This window comes from Corythoichthys intestinalis, chromosome 3, assembly GCF_030265065.1.
Source record: "Corythoichthys intestinalis isolate RoL2023-P3 chromosome 3, ASM3026506v1, whole genome shotgun sequence".
Lineage (NCBI taxonomy): Eukaryota > Metazoa > Chordata > Actinopteri > Syngnathiformes > Syngnathidae > Corythoichthys > Corythoichthys intestinalis.
The window spans coordinates 60,028,755-60,046,967 of record NC_080397.1 but is presented as its reverse complement, the minus strand read 5'-3'; the positions used below and the strand labels follow the sequence as shown (position 1 = coordinate 60,046,967).

Genomic DNA, 18,213 nt, shown 5'->3' with positions numbered 1-18,213 from the left:
AACACAAGTAACAAGTGGACATGACTGTGCTGTCATTTTAACCTGTTTGAGCGGGGCATGTGCGTTAATTGCGTCAAATAAATTTTAAAAATTAATTACCGCCCGTTAACGCGATAATTTTGACAGCCCTAGTTTTGACCCTGATGGAGTAATTTTACCATGTCGTACTGAATAAATGCATTTTTATTATTTCAAATTCCATTTAGCACAAGACTTGTTATTTGTCATGACCATACCATTTATTTAGCAATTGGGGAAAAATACTTCGATAAAAAAAAAAACAATATCTTGTAAAGATATAGAGCAGAAAGAGAAAAATTAATTACAGTTACAAATTACTTCTCCCAAAAAGTAATTGCGTTAGTAACTCAGTTACCTGAATGTAAAAGTAATTAGTTACTTGGCAAAGTAACTGAAGATAAATGAAGATAAAAGAAAAAAAAACAGGTCACACAATACGAAGTTTAAAGGGTTTTTGGGACAATTGGCTCTAGCCCAATTCTTTACCCTAAACTTAACTAGACACTGGGGTATTGCGGATAGTGCGATAACTAGATAGTAACCTTTGCTATGTGTGGAAATCATTTAGTGTTCTGAATCAACCGTTAAAAGTTGCTCCCGTTATTGCATTAGTTCCCTTCAGTCTACTTTCGACATGTGTACGTTTTAAAACTGTTTCATCATTTAAAGATAGATTTAAGTCAAGATTTTGCCAATTTAGGATCATTTTAGATAAAAGGTTACTTAGGTTCGCTAGGAAGGTCCACTACAACAGAGCCTTTCTGAGAAGTCTACTGTTTTAAGATGGCGGCTTTTTAGCATCTAGTTTTGTAGATATGTTGCTAATACCACCGTGTCTGTCATTTGCATCTCGTTCTATAATATATGATTTCTACCGTAGCATTATGTGGGCATAGTTTGTAGGCTATCGGCTACAGTCAGGTATTATTGGAGCCACCTAGTATCACGTCTGCAATGGCGTCCCCATGAGTCCGTCTCTCTCAGACCTCAGTAACGGTAACGGCGTTGCCAAGATGAGAAAAGTTACTCACGACTGAAAAAAATAACGCCGTTATATTCAGTGTTGTTAATCTTACTGAAAAAAAGTAATTAATTATAGTTACAAATTACTTCTCCCAAAAAGTAATTGCGTTAGTAACTCAATTACCTGAATGTAAGAGTAATTAGTTACTTGGCAAAGTAATTGGTGATAATTACTTTTTTTTTTTTTCCCCCCTCAAAAAAAAAAAAAAAAAAAAACATTAGCCACACTATGTGAAGTTTTTTGTGAAGGTTTTTGGTACAATTGGCCCGAGCCCAATTCTTTACCCAAATTTACCCTTTACCCTGAATCAACTGTTAAAAGTTGTTAAAATTGCTCCCATTATTGCATTTGTTCCCTTCTCTCTACTTTCGACATATGAAAGTTTTAAAACTGTTTCATCATTTAAAGATAGATTCAAGTCAAGATTTTGCCGATTTAGAAGTATTTTAGATAAAAAGTTACTTAGGTTCGCTAGGAAGGTTCTCTACAACAGAGCCGTCCTAAAAAGTCTACTGCTTTAAGATGGCGGCTGTCTACTAACGCATTTAGTGCCATGCAGTGTTGTTAATTTTACTTTAAAAAAGTAATTAATTACAGATACAAATTACTTCTCCCAAAAAGTAATTGTGTTAGTAACTCAGTTACCTGAATGTAAGAGTAATTAGTTACTTGGCAAAGTAACTAGTGATTTTTTTTTTTTTTCCTCAAAAAAAAAAAAAAAAAAACACACAGGTCACACAATATGAAGCTTAAAGGGTTTGGGGGACAATTGGCCCTAGCCCAATTCTTTACCCTCCACTTAACTAGACACAAGGGTATTGCGATAACTAGCTAGTAACCTTTGCTATATGTGGAAGTCATTTAAAGTTGTGAATCAATCGTTAAAGTTGTTAAAATTTCTCCCGTTATTGCATTAGTTCCCTTCTGTCTACTTTAAACATGTGTAAGTTTTAAAACTGTTTCATCATTTAAAGATAGATTTAAGTTAAGATTTTGCCGATTTAGGGGCATTTTAGATTTTAAAAAAATACTTAGGTTCGCTAGGAAGGATCTCTACATCAGGGCCTTCCTAAGTTCCTGAGAGGTCTACTGCTTTAAGATGGCGGCTGTTTACAAACGCATGTAGTCCTTAAAACATGTTGGCAATGCAGCAGTGTCTGTCAATTGCATCTAGTTCTATAATATGATATCTACCGTGTCATGTGGGCGTAGTTTGTCGGCTATGGCTGCAGTCAGGTATTATTGGAGCCACCTACCATCGCGGTTGCAACGGCGTCTTCCCCACTCCTGCTCTGCTCTCGTCCCCGTGAGTCCGGTTCTCTCAGACTTTTTTTTAATTCAACCAACTTAGTAACGCATAGTAACGCACGCCTTTCCCGCCTCAGTAACGGTAACGGCGTTGCCAAGATGAGAAAAGTAATTAATTAGATTACTCATTACTGAAAAAAATAACGCCGTTAGTAACGCCGTTATATTGTAACGCCGTTATTAACAACACTGGTTATATTCTAACGCCGTTATTAACAACACTGGTAGAGAAACTGAAAAAAAATCACATTTTTTGATGAAACCATTACCCTGCCGACGTCATCCACCTGTTGGGGATGCTAGAGCCCTGTAATGGTAGGCGTGGCTAAACGGCGCATTAAAAGACTAATTTCTCGTCATCTGTGCTTTGCCAAATTGTTGTATATAGTCAAATTGTCTCAAAATATGATTCTAAAGCACATAATAATGCTATTTAGAACTTTTTTTTATCCTGTTGTACGCACTTTAAGTGTCATCAGTCAAATTATGTCAGTATAGTAACTCCATTGATGTCAAGCTTGGATCTTTCACATCCATTCAAAGAGAGATATTTTGCCGGATGACACAAAATGACATGTCATAAGCATTCATTAATGCTCATGGCAGTGTCATGTCATAATTATGATGGTCTTATGAAAGTCTTATGGTACCACTGTCAAATCGTGTTACCAAATTCCATAACTAGCAATTAATGAAACATCTAGAACATTAACTGCATACATTTTGATGTTATTTACATCTGTAGCGCAGCAATGCGTACTAGGAGGCATGTCGGACGACAAAAATGTTGACAGCAGGTGGCAGCAGAGGTTGACTGTCTCCCAACAACAGTGATGACCAAATGAAGCAATGAAGCTTTGCAGCCAACTGGTTCAAAGCTTCATGGTGGTTCATTTGGTCTTATGACAGTCTTATGATGCCGCTGTCAAATAAAAGTGTTACCAGTTGATATCTTCTGATGTAAATATCCCATAATACAGTGAGGACAGCTGCGGCTTATAGTCCAGTGCAACTTATCTAAGAAAAAAATGCCGTTATCGTGTCAAATCTGGTGGGTGACGGCTTGTAGTCAGGTACGCCTTATAGTGCGAAAATTCCGGTATTCTCCCTGCCGCCTCATGACGTCCCGAGTCGAGGTCAGCAGCACCCCACCGCTTTCCTCTCCTGAGACGCCGGATGGTGGACCAGTATTTCCTCAAAGCCGTCCAGAGGTCTTTTTTTTTTTTTTTTTTTTTGAATACATGTGAATAAAGTACTAGTATTGGGGACTCTGTTTTGTTAAAAAATGCCCAAGTCAAATTTTTAAAGCAAAGGAGAAAAAGATCACTTACTTTCCATCTGTGATTTAGAATCTGTGTTTTGTGAACATGGGCTGAATTCCACAAAGAATACTTGGAACGCTGAAAAAAAAAAAAATGATTTGATTTACTTGATTAAATATTTGTAACATTTTTCCACAATCAATTATTAAATTTGACTTAACACTGATGCCAGGTGGATGATTTTGGTGGTTAAATTGGATAAAAGCTTTTTCTATACTTTGCAATCTGTATTTGTACAACACTAATCAAGCAAAAACTATGTGTTCACAATTGACTGAAAGACGGAAACTCCTTAAAGTATAAAATATGAAAAAGCACATTTAATTCTAGGGGGAGATTATAATGATGCTCCAAATGATCTTATAGATCGAATAGCAGTAAGAACTACTCAACACTCCAGATTAGGGATGGGAATCGAGAACCGGTTTCCATACAGAACCGATTCTGTGTATTTCAATTCCATGGAATTGTTTGGCAGCTTAGCTAATGATTCTCTTATCGATCCCAACCAGCATGGACTACGTCACGTTATTTACACATGTTACACACATTCGATTCAGCAATTAAGACTACATGATTACTCAAAGAATGACCACTCTCCAAGTACCGTAATTTTCGGACTATAAGCCGCTACTTTTTTCCTTCATTTTGAATCCTGCAGCTTATAGTCCAGTGCGGCTTATTTGTTGATTTATTTTTTTTGGGGCGGGGGGTGTTAATAGGCCTCCTAGCATGCATTGCAGCACTATAGATGTAAATAACAATCAAAATGCATGTTCTGTGCTAATTATTTATTCAGTTACTGTTCCAGTTGTTTCATTAATTGCTTGTTATGGTATTTGGTAACACTTTATTTGAGAGCAGCGTCATAAGACTGTCATAAGACCGTCATAATTATGACATGACACTATCATGGGCATTACTGAATGCTCATGACAGTTGTCATTAAGTGTCATCTGGCAAATTATGTTACTAACTCCATTTATGTCCAGCTTGTATCGCTTACATCCATTCAAAAGTGAGATAATTTGCCGAACAACACTAAATGACATCTGTTATAAGCATTCATTAATGCCCATGACAGTGTCATGTCATAATGACAGTCTCATGGCGCCACTGTCAAAGTGTTAACAAATAACATAACTAGCACTAATGAAACAACTGGAACAATAACTGCATAAATTATTAGCACAGAACATGAATTTTGATTGTTATTTACATCTGTTGCGCTGCAATGCATGCTAGGAGGCATGTTGGACAACAACAGTGTTGACAGCAGGTTGCAGAAGAGATTGACTGTCTCCCCCAAGGGAGGAGTGATGGCCAAATGAAGCTTCTAGAAGCAATGAAGCTGCCAATTGGTTCAAAGGTTCATGGTGGTTCATTTGGTCTTCTGACCGTCGTATTAAGTGTTACCGGTTAATATCTTATGGTGTAAATACTCCATAATACAGTGAGGACAGCTGCGGCCTATAGTCCAGTGCGGCTTATCTATGAACAAATACCGTTTTTGTGTCACATTTGGTGGGTTGCGGCTTATAGTCAGGTGCGCCTTATAGTGCGAAAATTACGGTATACTCTGTAAAGTCGTTGCTGAGTCAATTTACATTGGTTTTCACAGGCCAGGAGACTAAAAGAAATGGTTATTTAAAAAAAAAAAAAAAAAGGTCTATTAATGGGTCTATCGCAAGGGCGTCGGTTTGTCTCAACATTGGTAGGGACAATATGGCATAACCTGTATCTACACTTTTTGCTGGGGACAGCACATTCTTAATGATCAATGCAAAATAAATCTGTATTGACTTCTACTAACTTTTGTTTGTATTGGTTCAGCCTACAGCGTTCAATTCAAACCTTTGTTTTCAAAGAATGACTTAAGAAACATTTTGCAAACTTCCAGAAAAAATGTCTGGATTTTATGAGCAAATTTAAATTGTCATTATTCGAACATAAATTATATTAACATATACAATGAATACAAGCTTGTTAATTGTCTCTTAATTATCCAGGAATGCAAAAACAAAATAAACATTTGTCTTTAGACCACTCAACATTTGCCACGTTTACATGGAGCCAAATATTCCAATTACAATCGGAATATTTGTTCAAACCGAATAAATGTGTTCCATATAAACACCTCATTCAGAATGAACAGGCCCAAACCGAATGGAATTTCATTCCGATTCACAGGGGTGGAATATTCCTTTTCCCAAACCGATTAGAAGTAAAATTATATCATGTAAACAGGGAAGCGGAATGGTGTCTGGTTGCGTTCTTTCTGCGCATGCTCCGTACTGACATGGTGACGTCACTTGGTGACGTAAGTAACGTCACTTGCAACATGGCTTCCAAGCACACGCACAGCGCACCCACACAACTTTTTAAATGAACGGCGTATCATTCTGAAGTTTTGTTTCCACTCGAAAAGTTAAAACAGCAGCTGATCTGACGATCGATCTCCATGTTTTGCAACGTGACGCTTTGTTTTGATTAATCTGCGCATGTCAGACGGCAGTTGTCAAACGTCCTTTCGGAATAAAGGCAGTCACATGTAAACGCTGGATCGGAATAGATGAAATGACATGTAAACAGCTGATGTGAAATTTCCATTCGGAATGATTTGAATCGGTATGAATAAAAGTCAGCATATAAACGTGGCTACTGTCTAAATAAAAAAATATATATACAGTGGGGCAAATAAGTATTTAGTCAACCACTAATTGTGCAAGTTCTCCCACTTGAAGAGATTAGAGAGGCCAGTAATTGTCAACATAGTTAAACCTCAACTATGAGAGACAGAATGTGGGAAAAGAAAACCTAGAAAATCACATTGTTTGATTTTTAAAGAATTTATTTGCAAATCATGGTGGAAAATAAGTATTTGGTCAATACCAATAGTTCATCTCAATACTTTGTTATAGAGATGTCCCGATCGATCGGCCTCCCAATCGATCGGGTCCGATCACGTGATTTTCAAAGTATCGGAATCGGTAAAAACTTATCAGCCATGCCTTTTTTTAATATATATGTATTTTATTAATCGTTTTCTAATTGTATTTAACGTTACAGACATAAGATGTTACACTCATCCAGAGTCTTTAATTTAGGCTTAGCATAGGGTTATCATAAATGTCCCAAAAACGATAGCATAAACTTGACTAATAAATGAGTCACGTGGAAGCATTTATGTTATTAGTACTTACGCTGTAAAGCCCTTTCACTCGATGCCACACTCGATCTGATGTGTAGTTACTTTATCTATATAGAGAGGTATATAGCAACTATGATTGAATAGTGTGTTTTCTTAACGTTTATGTAATAACTGTCATGTAATTAAATTATTGCTAAAGTCCTTCCTCTGTTTGGAATTATCATGGGAAACGTTGTGAAGTTGTTAGATGGCAAGAATTCATTGTCTCTACCCTATATTTTATTTCCCAAAGCAGAGATGATATATCCATTCTTAGCATGACTTACAGTCATGGTTTTCCCATCATGGTTCCACTTTCCCATCATGCCTTGGGGCATGCTGCAGTATCTGAACTGAAAGCTCAACAAATACACTAGATGGCAGTATTTAGTCACAATACACAGAGTCCCAAGTCTTTCTATCCGTGGATCCCTCTCACAGAAAGAATGTTAATAATGTAAATGCCATCTTGAGGATTTATTGTCATAATAAACAAATACAGTACTTATGTAAAAACATGATCGGAACAACCCTACTTTGTTATGTACCTTTTGGTGGCAATAACGGAGGCCAAATGTTTTCTGTAACTCTTCACAAGCTTTTCACACACTGTTGTTGTTATTTTGGCCCATTCCACCATGCAGATCTCACTTTAGAGCAGTGATGTTTTGGGGCTGTCATTGGGCAACACGGACTTTCAACTCCCTCCATAGATTTTCGATGGGTTTGAGATCTGGAGACTGGCTAGGCCACTCCAGGACCTTGAAATGCTTCTTACGAAGCCACTCCTTTGTTGCCCTGGCTGTGTGTTTGGGATCATTGTCATGCTGAAAGACCCAGCCACATCTCATCTTCAATGCCCTTGCTGATGGAAGGAGATTTCCACTCAAAATCTCTCGATACATGGCTCCTATTCATTCTTTCCTTTACACCAGACATGTCCAAAGTCCGGCCCGGGGGCCAAATGCGGCCCGCGGTCAAATTTCATCCGGCCCCCAGCCTCTGTCATAAAATCAATAACGTCTGGCCCGCACACAGACCTAATAAATTGGTCAGCAGTACTGCTACCAGCATATGAAGTTGCTTCCACTCTAAATGCTGCTCCTCATTTACCCACTAAAAAGCAGCAGTACTCTAAGCAACATTACCCCGTGTGACCCTTTACTCCCAATTTTCTAAAATGGCGAGAATCCACCAAAAAAAAGAAAGTTGACTGCGACGGCCGACGCTTCAAGGATAGGTGGAAATTTGAATATTTCTTCACTAAAATACACAACAACTGTGTCTGCCTCATTTGCAAAGAGACAGTCGCTGTTTTTAAAGAGTGCAATGTGAGGCGATATTACCAATCAAGACACGCTGACATGTACGACAGGATTACAGGGGAGATAGGTAGCGAAAAATTGAAGCAACTTGAAGTTTAATTTTACAGCAGCAGTATTTCGCAAGAGCCGAGAGATGTAAGAGAGCGCCACAAAGGCTAGTTGCGAGATGGTTGAAATTATCAATTAAAAAAAAAAAAAATAAAGCAAATGTGACACACATTATGGCTAAAATTTGCTAAATATATTGTTCTACATAAAGGACGTCAGTCAAGGTCGGCCCCCCACATTTTTACCACTCCAAATCTGGCCCCCTTTGCAAAAAGTTTGGACACCCCTGCTTTACACAGATCAGTCGTCCTGGTCCCTTTGCAGAAAAACAGCCCCAAAGCATCATGTTTCCACCCCCATGCTTCACAGTGGGTATGGTTCAATTCAGTATTCTTTTTCCTCCAAACAAGAGTTTCTACCAAAAAGTTCTATTTTGGTTTCATCTGATTATAACACATTCTCCCAGTCCTCTTTTGGATCATCCAAATGCTCTCTAGCGAACCGCAGACGGGCCTGGACGTGTACTTTCTTCAGCAGGGGGACACGTCTGGCAGTGCAGGATTTGAGTCCCTGGCGGCGCATTGTGTTACTGATAGTAGCCTTTGTAACTGTGGTCCCAGCTCTCTGTAGGTCATTCACTAGGTCCCCCCGTGTGGTTCTGGGATTTTTGCTCACCATTTTTGATATCATTTTGACGACATGGGGTGAGGAGGGAGTTGAAAGTCCGTGTTGCCAAATACTTATTTTCCACCATGATTTGCAAATAAATTCTTTAAAAATCAAACAATGTGATTTTCAGTTTTTTTTTCATATTCTGTCTCTCATGGTTGAGGTTTACCCATGTTGACAATTAAAGGCCTCTCTAATATTTTCAATTGGGAGAACTTGCACAATTAGTGGTTGACTAAATACTTGTTTGCCTCACTGTATATAACAGAAAATACCTCTTTGTCAAGGTATAACGAAAAAAAATAGATAAAAAATGGAGCCGTCCTTCAGGTAAAACACTACTGCTTTTGTCCACAATCACAGCCGAACCCAACAAAACAATCAAATCTCCTGTGGGCTGCTTTATGACCACATAAATGAAATAAAAAGTAAACTTGGGAAGAAGAGGCTAAAACTCAGTTCACTGCGATTCTCACAGTCTAATTATCATTAACAGAAGAAAACACAAACAGGAGGACACTTCTAAGCAGCTACCTACTCGAGTTTTGAAGGTTAGCAAGTTCACAAAGTTTAATGTTATGCTTACTATGCTGCAGGTCTGACTTTTAGTAGCAAAATTAGTGGCGTGTTCCTACTTCCACAACATTGACGTCTTTTTGCATGTCTTACAGTGGCTGCCGCTGGCTGAAAAAACAACTAATATCCCTAAGTCATCAGCCAATCAAATGTGCGTTGAGGAGGGAAAAAATGGACCGGCACATTCAACAAATGAAAGGAGGTACATGTATGTCTGAACCAGGGGTCGTGTTAACCGAATATTTTCCGTCATTGACCGGTTTTTTAAAACGGTGACGGAAAAAACTGAAGTCCACCCGTCATTTTGGCTGGTTGCAATTCACACCCTAGACCACAGGGTGGCGAGTGAGCATATTAATTAGCTATTGTCTCTCTTGATGCATGACGTCGTTGGCCTTACTCAGAAAAATGTCAAGGCAACTGAGCGTCCGAACTAAGGCTACGTTCTACAGGTCTTAATGCACGAATCCGATTTTTTCGTGTTTTTCCGACTCGAGTGAGGCATTAACTTGACGGTCTGAACGTGACAAGTCGCATAGAACAGGACCATTTCAAATCCGATCTGGGTCACTTTCGTATGTGGTCTAAATCCCATCTGGGCCACATTTTTCCAGACTGTCGCGGCGGTCTGTACTGTCCAGTCCCGCAAATCCGATTTAATGCAGCAATTACGTCATCAAAAAGCGAGAGACGGTACGGTAGCTACGGTAGCGATGCAGCAGTGCGTTATTAGCGCCTAGCTTGCCTTGAACACGGCTTTTTAGGAAGGGTCGGACTTGACAACAGTCATAAAAAATATAAAAATAGGTTTGAGGATAAGCCTGAGAATGATTGGTTTTCTCTCTGCTCCGTATAAGCAATATTTCAACATTGCTTACACGGCCGAGAGTCGGGGCAAACTGCCCGTATGCGTGTGTGACATGCACGAACAGTGCGTGCATGCTATCGATCCATATACTTTGAATATAAGCCTAAACGGGGATTATATATGCCTGTTATTTGTGTCCTCTTTTTAACAGCAACAAGCCTATGGCTACGTTCATACTACAGGTCTTAATGCACGAATCCGATTTTTTGTCATATCTGCGCACTAATTCGCAGTCCGACATGCCCTGAGCAAGACGACCCGCATGCGCAGAAGCATCAAAACAAATGACCATACAATCACACATGCTGCCTGTCATCCGTCATTCCAGGGATATCATATTTTGCTTATTAAAAAGAGGACACAAATAACAGGCATAAATAATCCCTGTACAGGTTTATATTCAAAGTATATGGATCGATAGCATGCACGCACTGTTCGTGCATGTCACACACACATACGAGCAGTTTGCCCCGACTCTCGGCCGTGTAAGCGATGTTGAAATATTGCTTATATGGAGCAGAGAGAAAACCGATCATTCTCAGGCTTAGGGCCCAAATGCACCGCATGCGTGATCGTTGCAGTTCCGGTCCGACTCCGGCAAAAAATAGCGCCGGGGCCAATCCGTTCCATTATATCCTATTGTTCAACGTATACCGGCCGCGTCAGTGCTCCGGATTGACTGCGAACCACCTCCGGGGTGCCGCATGCCCGCCGGATGGTATAGGTTATTTTCTATTTTTGCCGGACACGCATCCGACAAAATGGGCAGAGCTGGGCCTGACCTCAAAAGCCCAGGTGCCTAATCACGGTTTAAACACGAGCGAAGATGGATGATGAGCACTTCATCATGGAGGTGGAAAGTCACAAAGTGATATACGATGCAGCAGATCATTACTATAAGGACAGCATAAAAAGCGAAACTGCAAAGTGTCCTATTATGTGTGTTTTTCTGGCAATGATATCAAACACACGACGTGCTAAGCAAAAAAAAAAAAAAAGCAGCGTATCTGGAAGTGGTTCCACTGCAGAAATTCTCATGCCCGGCGCACAAACAATCTCGGTTTGTATACAGAGTCGAGGGGGAAAAGTACGAAAGAGAAAAAAGAGACACCCACAAGTTTCGACCTGGTGGTCTATTCAAGACGTTTCTCTTTCTTTCCTACATTTCACTTGACCCTTCGTAGAAAAAACAACAGTGAAGGAGAAAAGATATCGTCATCACACACACATAATTGTTTGCATTAGTCTAACACATATATAGCCTAACACATACATATGGTACAGGTTTTCGTAGGCACCGTCTAACTGTTTGCATTAGTCTAACACACGTAATATAATTAATCAGGAAATAGTATCATTTTCATATTTACGGTAGGACTACACTACTAATATAAAATAAATAGCACACCATAGTTTAAAGAAATAGAAGAGATACACAATGCCGTCTTATCACAAGATTGACGCACCAACTCGTGTAATCAGCTCTCCCAGCAAACTCCAAGGACAAAGCGCCTTGTCCTAAAATAAGTAGAACCAGCCCGGACAGCAAAGTTGATAGCGGGCGTCCCAATCCGCGCACGAACCTAAGCCGCCCAAAACCGGCCACAGAGGGGATGGCCCAAAAGCAACGCCCAGAAACGCCTTCGACAAGGCCCGCCTCAGCAAACACTTTAAAAAGACTGGACACTGAGATAACAGAGATTTTTTCTGCTCGGAAACATATAGCCTTGTTTTGGATTCAGAATTGTCCCTCCGTCGTCTGTTTTTGCCTTGTTTTTACCATTGTCGACGAATAAATTGTCAACCTGTTTTCGGTGAGTGTTCTTCAAGCTTTTGAAACATGGAGTCAGTACAAAGGGTTAAAATAAGAGGACGCGCGAGATTCGGCCTTCCCGGCGGGCGCACGCGGGGTAGCGTCAGCCGAGCGGCACTTGTTTTGGTTGGTGCTGTCCGCGGGTGCGTCTGGGCCGGGGGGGCGAATTTCAACAACAGTTTGCGCTGGGCACATGAATCTGCAGTGTTGAGACACCAATTCCAACGTTGTTTTCTTAGTTCGTGTCGTATATAATTCGCTATCCATTTTATAAATATGACAGATTATTTATCAGTTGTTTATAACAGCTCTATGAGATGTTATGTGCCATAAATTTTAAATGTGCACAAAGATATAAACGCGCCGACACAAACAAGGGCATAATAGCCCTCCTTCCCTCCACACACGGAGCCCTGATCTCAACATGATGCAGTCAATCTGGAATTAAGAGACAGACACAACTAAAATATTGTAGCGTCGCCGGTGTTGTGCCGACCAGGGCTGTCATCGGTGGGTTAATTTATGCACCAACGCAGTTACGCCGGGCTGTCATTGGTGTGCTGGTGCACCAGCGCGACTCTCCGATTGGTGGACTAGATAGCGTCAGTGTAAATACAGTGGGGAGAACAAGTATTTGATTCACTGACAATTGGCAGTGTATCAAATACTTGTTCTCCCCACTGCAGTTGTGTTTTTGCATTGGTGAGGTGGCGGGAAGTTAATAAAGAAAAAGAGGAAAAGGCAATGAAGCTCGTGTGTTGTTTTCGCGGCCAAACTTCCGCTTAGCAAACGTTACAATATCAATATGCAAGGAAAAAAATGTGCTCTCTCTCTGCTTCTCTGATGAGTACACACTACAGACTCCGTGTGTTTGTCGTTGTTTTAAATGGCACATTATCGCGTGCGGGGACGGAGTTGGCGGACCGCAGCCGTGCAGCAGCCGGTATGATTTGCCAGTTTTTGACAGACTGCGTGGCACGCAGTCAACACTGAACCGGAACCGCAACGATCACGCATGCGGTGTACTTGGGCCTTTATCCTCAAACCCTTTTTTTTTTTTTTTTTTGATGACTTGTCAAGTCCGACCCTTCCTAAAAAGCCGTGTTTAAGGCAAGCTAGGCGCTAATAACGCACAGCTGCTTGATGTGTGATGGCGCGGTGTGGATTCTCTGTTAAGCTTGTTCGGACAGAATATTAATTAAAGATGAATGAAAACTAAATACTATTGAATATGTCATTATTAACATTTTAAAAATTTCAGTGACGGGTAAAAATAGATTATGACCGGATTTTTATGACCCTGTCAGTCAAAATGACAGAAAACGAAAAAGTCTAGCGCAACCTCTGGTCTGAACATAATGAAAAAAAAAAATCACTTAATAATGGTGGGGTCAATTACAACAATTAAAACATATGGAAAGACAATCTAATTGATCTATTTAACTGAAGTCATTATATAACGCAAATGAGGTTGCTTAAAAGTTGGTAGGGACAATTTGAGCATCCTAAAAAGTTGGTAGTGTTTTGTCCCTACCATCCCTATGCAAACCTACGCCCTTGGTCTATCGTATTCCTCGTCAAATACTCTGTAAGAAAAATATAACATACATGCATCTAAAATAATCCTAAATGATTGTATTAGCAATTTTAATACTCCTGTTAGCAAGGTTCCTTGGGTATGCGTTCGTTCCCTTAGCAACCGGTCAGTTACTCCCTGTTATTGTCCTACGTCATGCGCGCTGCGTATTCTGGGACCGAGAATAGGCATAAGGTGCACATTTCGAGCAGAGTGCAGCGACCTGTTAATTTGTGTGCGTCTATGAATGAATGTTAGTATTTCCTCTTCATGTCAAAGTTTTTATGATGAGTTAGAGCTGTTATCAGCGCGACCGTTTCATGTTTTTACTGTTACGTCGGCTGGTTGCTCCCGCTCGACCTCGCTGCGTCGAGGAGAGTGTTGTTTACATTATATTCGCGTTGCACATTGGTGTTAAGAGGGAATGTGTTAGTTTAGCATCTTAAGATGATGTTGTACATCCATATGAGTGTGAGTAAAGTGCTTAGTTTTCTTCAATTTTATGGCCAAGACCACCGCACGTGCACGCAGCGTGCTTCCGGGTTGTGCGCGCGCAATCGTGCCCCACCCACCTTTGAAATTCACTGTTGAAATTTTTGTGAATAAATGCTTATTGTGTTACATTTGCACAGTGTAAGCATCTTTGTTACTTTACATGCAGGAATCAGAAAAAGTTCAACTCACCACGCTCAAGCTCCTCCGCTTGGTGAAACGTCCAAAACAAGCGTTGCATTCTTTCGACCTTGTATGAGAAGTGTATGAATTTTCCAAATATGTGCTGAGCGCTTTTGAAGGGTTTTGGCCATTGGCACATGAAATAAATAAATAAATAAATAAATAAATAACCAAACTTAACGTAACTGGCGCCAATGGCAGCCAATAGCGTTGCGAGCAGTGTTGTTAATCTTACTGAAAAAAAGTAATTATAGTTACAAATTACTTCTCCCAAAAAGTAATTGCGTAAGTAACTCAATTACCTGAATGTAAGAGTAATTAGTTACTTGGCAAAGTAATTGGTGATAATTCCTTTTTTTTTTCTCCTCAAAAAAAAAAAAAAAAAAATTTGGCCACACTATGTGAGGTTTTTTGTGAAGGTTTTTGGTACAATTGGCCCGAGCCCAATTCTTTACCCTAATTTACCCTTTACCCTGAATCAACTGTTAAAAGTTGTTCAAATTGCTCCCATTATTGCATTAGTTCCCTTTTCTCTACTTTCGACATATGAAAGTTTTAAAACTTTCATCATTTAAAGATAGATTCAAGTCAAGATTTTGCCGATTTAGAAGTATTTTAGATAAAAAGTTAGTTAGGTTCGCTAGGAAGGTTCTCTACAACAGAGCCGTCCTAAAAAGTCTACTGCTTTAATATAGCGGCTGTTTACTAACAGATTTAGTGCCATGTCTGTCATTTTGCATCTAGTTATATCTATATACAGTACATGTGATATCTACCATGTCTACCATATCTACCATAACATGCGGGCGTAGTTTGTAGGCTATCGGCTACAACAGGTATTATTGGAGCTACCTAGCATCGCGTTTACTCGGCGTCACAACTTTCTTGCCTCCTCCCCACTCCTGCTCTGCTCTGTCGTCTCGGTGAGTCCGTTTCCCTCAGACTTTTCGACCAATATAGTAACGCATAGTAACGCATGCCTTTCCGTTGCCAAGATGAGAAAAGTAATTAATTAGATTACCCACTACTGAAAAAAATAACGCTGTTAGTAACGCCGTTATTAACAACACTGGTTGCGAGTTCCGCCAAGTGGCAGCCAATGGCGATACGAGTTGCGTCTTAAGTACATCCTTCAATTTCTGACATTTTTTGAAATGGCAGCCAATAGCGTTCCAATTTCTTGGAATGGCAGCCAACAGCATGGCTGAGTTACACTAAAGTGGCATCATTTCGGACGACCTCGGACAAAGGATAGATTGCAATTTTCAGACGACAGCCTCCAACAAAATAATTGAAAACAGTGAGTTTATTTCAAAGTTAAGGCTTTTACCTTGTTATTAAAACAATAATCTGTGTTTTTGTACTTTTTAAGAAGGTAAACCATAAACTTCATAATGTAATTGACGGGACACAGGGCCGATAAAAAGGGAGCCTTCATTGTTGGCAAAGCCGTCAAAGCTGACCGATTGGAATCACAGACAAAGAGCTTTTTTTGTTGAAAAGTCTTGTGAATAAATGCTTACATCCCTGAATTCTTTATAGATATGGATGTAAAACAGTCCCGATTCTTGGTTTAAAGCAAAAAAAACGTGCAGGTAGCATTTATTTTACACAAATATCTCAAATGTGCGGCTCGTCTTTAAGTTCACTGTGGCGCCGCCTTACCACGGCAAAGCGCTTTTTATGTTGATTTTCTTGTGAATAAATTCTTAAATCCCTGAACTCTTGATAGATATGGACGTAAAACAGTCTCGATTCTTGGTTAAAAGCAAAAAAACGCGCAGGTAGCATTTATTTATGTAAATATGGCGAATGCGCAGCTCGTCTTTGAAGTTCACTGCAGCGGCGCCTTCTCACAACAAAGATCTTTTTACGTCGAAGTTCTCGTGAATTAATGCTTAAATCCCTGAATTCTTTAAAGATATGGACGTAAAACAGTCTCGATTCTTTGTTAAAAGCAAAAATACAAAAAAAATACAAAAAAAAAAAAAACGGATATGGACGTAAAACAGTCTCGATTCTTTGTTAAAAGCAAAAAAAAAAAAACATGCCGGTAGCATTTATTCTATATAAATATTGCGAACTATGATGCCAATACCTTAGCGGCTGACTTTTCCATTTTTTTCACGTTTCAAAATGCATGCATGGTACAAAAAATATAATATAATAAAAATATAATAAAATATAATAATTACCTTGAACCAAATACCGCTTCGACGAGGACGGACCGCATTCATACGAATGGCTGGCTGTAAAGTAAGGAGATAAGTTGATGAAAAAAATGATCCCTTTAGAATTTTCAATAGTCTGTATTCGATCAAAGGCGCTTTATGATGTATATGTTGAGCTTTATTTGTACAGTGTATTTAGTCAACCACTAATTGTGCAACTTCTCCCACTTGAAAATATTAGAGAGGCCTTTAATTGTTATCATGGTTAAACCTTAACCATGAGAAACAGAATGTGGAAAAAAAACCAAAATCATATTGTTTGATTTTTAAAGAATTTATTTGCAAATCATGGTGGAAAACAAGTATTTGGTCAATACCAAAAGTTCATCTCAATACTTTGTTATGTACCCTTTGTTGGCAATAACACAGGCCAAATGTTTTCTGTAACTCTTCACAAGCTTTTCACACACTGTTGCTGGTATTTTGGCCCATTCCTCCATTCAGATCTCCTCTAGAGCAGTGATGTTTTGGGGCAACACGGACTTTCAACTCCCTCCGCAGATTTTCTATGGGGTTGAGACCTGGAGACTGGCTAGGCAACTCCATGACCTTGAAATGCTTCTTACGAAGCCACTCCTTTGTTGCCCTGGCTGTGTCTTTGGGATCTTTGTCATGCTGAAAGACCCAGCCACGTCTCATCTTCAATGGCCTTGCTGATGGAAGGAGATTTTCACTCAAAATCTCTCGATACATGGCCCCACTCATTCTTTCTTTTACACAGATCAGTCGTCCTGGTCCCTTTGCAGAAAAACAGCCCCAAAGCATGATGTTTCCAGCCCCATGCTTCACAGTGGGTATGGTGCAATTCAGTATTCTTTTTCCTCCAAACTAGAGAACCTGTGTTTCTACCAAAAAGTTCTATTTTGGTTTCATCTGACCATAACACATTCTCCCAGTCCTCTTCTGGATCATCCAAATGCTCTCTAGCGAACCGCAGACGAGCCTGGACGTGTGCTCTCTTCAGCAGGGGGACACATCTGACAGTGCAGGATTTGAGTCCCTGGCGGCGCATTGTGTTACTGATAGTAGCCTTTGTTACTGTGGTCTTAGCTCTCTGTAGGTCATTCACTAGGTCCCCCCGTGTGGATCTGGGATTTTTTCTCCCCGTTCTTGTTACCATTTTGACGCCACTGGGTGAGGAGGGAGTTGAAAGTCCGTGTTGCCCAACGACAGCCCCAAAACATCACTGCTCTAGAGATCTGCATGGAGGAATGGGCCAAAATACCAAGCTTGTGAAGACTTACAGAAAATGTTTGGCCTCCATTATTGCCAACAAAGGGTACGTAACATAGTATGGAGATGAACTTTTGGTATATACCAAATACTTATTTTCCACCATGATTTGCAAATAAATTCTTTAAAAATCAAACAATGCGATTTTCTGTTTTTTTTTTTCCCACATTCTGTCTCTCATGGTTGAGGTTTACCCATGTTGACAATTACTCTCTAATATTTTCAAGTGGGAGAACGTGCACAATCAGTGGCTGACTTGCCCTACTGTAGGTAGTAGACAAATGTGACAACAGTACAAAAAAGTACATGCCATTGCATTTTACTGAAGTACTTA

General features: G+C 39.8%; 1 protein-coding gene across 3 annotated transcripts in view; it reads right to left on the bottom strand.

Annotated features, from left to right (window-relative positions):
* The window catches only part of LOC130912993 (mitochondrial import receptor subunit TOM70-like), an 87,967-nt gene extending 71,234 nt beyond the window's left edge, over window positions 1–16,733 (bottom strand). The window contains exons 1-3 of one of the 3 annotated variants that reach the window (XM_057831221.1): window positions 16,611–16,721; window positions 14,425–14,482; window positions 3,685–3,753 (exon numbers count right to left, since the gene is read on the bottom strand). The gene's annotated coding sequence lies outside the window, so the exon portion shown is untranslated. Of the gene's footprint in view, window positions 1–3,684; window positions 3,754–14,424; window positions 14,483–16,610 lie in introns of all 3 variants that reach the window. The other 2 variants (XM_057831222.1, XM_057831223.1) reach the window with 2 other exon arrangements.
* Between the last annotated feature and the right edge of the window lie 1,480 nt (window positions 16,734–18,213).